The following is a 3,705-nucleotide window of genomic DNA, read 5'->3' on the forward strand; positions in this document are numbered from 1 at the left end:
ACATATAGAATAAAGTCTAGAATTGCTCCGATATTTGTAGAGATTTATAGACATAGCTATTCTATTATTAAAAGAATACCACTGGATGACCTCATCTTGCAGCAAAATCCTACTTTGTAATGGCATCCTACAGAAACCTTAAGTCACCATGCAGGTAAAGTGAAAAGACAAAACTAAAACAAAAATTGAGGAGAAATCTTGTTTTTTTTTTCTGTTTTTGTTTTATTTTTTGTTGTTGTTCGTTGGTTTCCTTTGTTTTGTTATGTTTTTGTTTTGAGGTAACGCCTGGCAGTGCTTGGGATTTATTCCTGGCTCTTCACTCAGGGATCACTTTTGATAGATTTGGGAATCCATTTGGGATGACACTGTACTGTCATTCTGACCCCAGAAATCATGGGTTTTAGCTTCTCTGTGATGAGTGTTAGCCAAGTCAATGGTCCATTAGGTTCCATGGTCTATAACCTTTTCCAAATTGATAAAAATGTCCCAGAAAATGCACATCTAGGTACTCAGCATATACTTTACCTAGTGGGGAATTTCTTTGCACAGATGCTTTCAAAAGGTACATTGAAACGTTGGTACATTTTTGCAAAAGTAGTAATATGAAGCAATGAAAGCTCAATTTCAAGGTTTAGTCAAAAAAATGTTTTTTGAATCCCAAGTCTCTTAATTTTGATTTCTCTGTTCTCAAATAGAGGGTAGACCATATGTTCCAGTTGGTGCATTTGACCTGGTGAAAAGTACATCACTTTTCCATTACTGTGGTTAAAAGAATAAAGTAGGGAACATCACAAACTGAGTGCTTACAGAATAGAAATCTATGGTTTCAAAGTTCTGATGTTACATAATAAATCTAAGGTTTCACAGTTCTAGCTGTAAAAAAGCCCCAAATCAAAGATTGGTTCTTCCTGAGCCTTCTGAGAAGGATTGCTTCCAAACCTCTCTCTTGAGCATGTAAACAATTCCCTTTTAAGTTCAGAGCATAGTCTATGACTCCTAGTTGCCTGCAAGTCTATAAACATCCTTTCTGTAGACCACCAGACAATTAGCCTAGATGCCTTCCTTCTTGGAATCTTCATTGGGTTCTTTCAGTAATGATTCCATTTCCATAGAAGATCACATTCTCACTTAACAGAGGAGATAAAAGATTTTGACATATGAATTGGGGATAAGGATGATTCAGGCCATGGTACATGACATCAGTGTGAGGTTTCTCTTTCTATAAGACACCTGCCTCCCAGGGAAGGATTCCTCACATGGGAGTCAACTGGAGCAGATTGAGACCTTGACTAAAAAATTATCTGAAGTCTCTGAAACTTGGAACCTGGTAGGTATGTGTTCCCTGAGTCCTGCCTCTGTTCTCTCACTGCATCTTTTGTGCTACAGTGGGAACTGCTTTCTCACCTGATTGCTATTCCTTCTGCTCCTCTCTCTTTTATAATGAGCCCAGTGAAAATGGCAGTAGATTAGACTGATAGCATTCTTTTCTTTGGCCACAGGAAATACTCGGAAAATACTCAGAAAATAAAGTCTCTCTTTACTCTAATTTACCATTCCTCACTCAGAATCCTATAACTAAGCCACACAAATCCAAAATCAATAATGCTATTAGACTCTAAAAACAGAGTGGAATTTGGGACAATTGATGAATACTAGAGTCCCAAGCTCAAAGTTAAAAGTAATACCTCAAAATGATGGAGATCATGATGGTCTTGCTTTTGAAATTGGTCCATGTATTGATATTCATTAATTTTTGAAACTCCTATAAAATACTTTACCTGGTAATGGATGTCTGAGCTTTATTGTCCTTGCTTAAGAAAAGACTTTCATGTATTTGAACATTTGTGATAACTCTATTTTTCTGGCGAAGACTGCCTTCTCAGGCAGCATTTGGCCTGATTGCTTGGCTTCTGCTTTAGCATTTGAATTTGCGTAATAAAGATCTATTTACTAACAAAGTATCTTAAATAATATGGAATTAATTTTTTCATTTGTAAATAAAGATATAATTGCATATTACTATCTCAAAAAAGGGATGTGAGGAGAGATTTAATAATATTCATTTAAATGTAGTACTGGCTACTATAGAATACCTCTACCTACTCTCATTTCTTTCTTTTTTTTTTTTGTTCCCCAATCCACAATACAGACCAGGCAAAGGACCTGTGTTGAGGTATATATGGGGTGCATTTACTGTACCTCTTCTTTCTATACAGTCAGTATAAAGAACACAACCTGTGGTAAGACTTGGGAGGCTTTATATTTTCTTTTCTTTTCTTTTCTTTGATTATATATATATATAATCCTTTACCAGTGCAACATTTTCATGACCAATATCCAAGTGTCTTTCCTCCCACCCCACACTGGTCTGTACTCTAGACAGGCTTTCTACTTTCCTCATTCAGTCACATTTTGTTATGATAGTTCTCAGTGTAATTATATCTGTGACTGCACTAAACGAACCCTGTAGTGAGCTTCATATTGGGAGCTGGACCCTCCAGTATTACACAAATATTTTTTATTTTTCTCAAAACCCATTGATGAGGGAGACCTTTCTATGTTTATCTCTCTTCCTGTGACTTATTTCACTCAGCATAATAGATTCCATATACATCCATGCATAGGAAAATTTTATGACTTCATCTCTTCTGATGGCTGCATAATATTCCATTGTGTATATGTATGTACAATAGTTTCTTTAACCATTCATCTATTGAGGGGCGTCTCGGCTCTGTTTCCAGAGTCTGGCTATTGCAAATAATGCTGCTATGAATATAGGTGTGAGAAAGGGATTTTTGTATTGTATTTTTGTGTTCCTAGGATATATCCCTAGGAGTGGTATAGCTGGATTGTATAGGAGCTCAACTTCCAGCTTTTGGAGAAATCTCCATATCACTTTCCACAAAGGCTGGACCAGATGGCGTTTCCACCAGCAGTGAATAAGAGTTCCTTTCTCTCCACATCCCCGCCAGCACTGCTTGTTCTCATTCTTCCTGATGTGTGCCAATCTCTGTGGCGTGAGATGGTACCTCATAGTTGTTTTGATTTGCATTTCCCTGATTATTAATGATGTGGAGAATTTTTCATGTGCCTTTTTATTCATTTATCCATTCAAATGACCACTAGTTCACTTGTTTACTGATTAATTCACATCTATGAATCTTTCATTATTGGTTTTGTACAAAAATTCTCTAAGACAGTGTATTAAATACAAATGCAATTCATTATTGATGTCAATAACCCCAGTTCCTGGTTGCATTACATTAAAACATTTAGAAGTACAAAGTTAAAGACTTGAGAATATCACTGACACTGGCATTAATTATGGAAATAACGGAAGGGAGAGAATGCAAGATTTTCGTTTTTTCAGAGATATCAATATATACACACTTGAGAAAATCATTTTTTTTGTTATGCTTTATTTTGGTTTTTGTGCCACACCTGCTGATGCTCAGAGAATACTTCTGGCTGTGTGCTCAGAAATTGTTCCTGGCTTGGAGGACCATATGGGACACTGGGGGGATCGAATCGCGATCTGTCTAGGTCAGCCGTGTGCAAGACAAATGCCTTACCACTGTGCCACCACTCCAGCCACAGGAAATAATTTCTTTAAATTATATTCATTATAATAAATATTCAATATTCATTCTAAACACTCATTCTAATTTAATCTTTACATAATATAATTTTACATAATTATAAATA

The 3,705-nt window shown here is 36.1% G+C and overlaps 1 non-coding gene across 1 annotated transcript; it reads right to left on the reverse strand.

The window, feature by feature from the left end:
- Positions 1–2,124: 2,124 nt before the first annotated feature.
- On the reverse strand, positions 2,125–2,257 carry LOC126002665 (small nucleolar RNA SNORA51). Its single transcript, XR_007493342.1, has one exon. It is a non-coding gene; the product is annotated as a small nucleolar RNA SNORA51 (small nucleolar RNA).
- Between the last annotated feature and the right edge of the window lie 1,448 nt (positions 2,258–3,705).

Source organism: Suncus etruscus, chromosome 2 (genome assembly GCF_024139225.1).
Source record: "Suncus etruscus isolate mSunEtr1 chromosome 2, mSunEtr1.pri.cur, whole genome shotgun sequence".
NCBI classification, from domain to species: Eukaryota; Metazoa; Chordata; class Mammalia; order Eulipotyphla; family Soricidae; genus Suncus; species Suncus etruscus.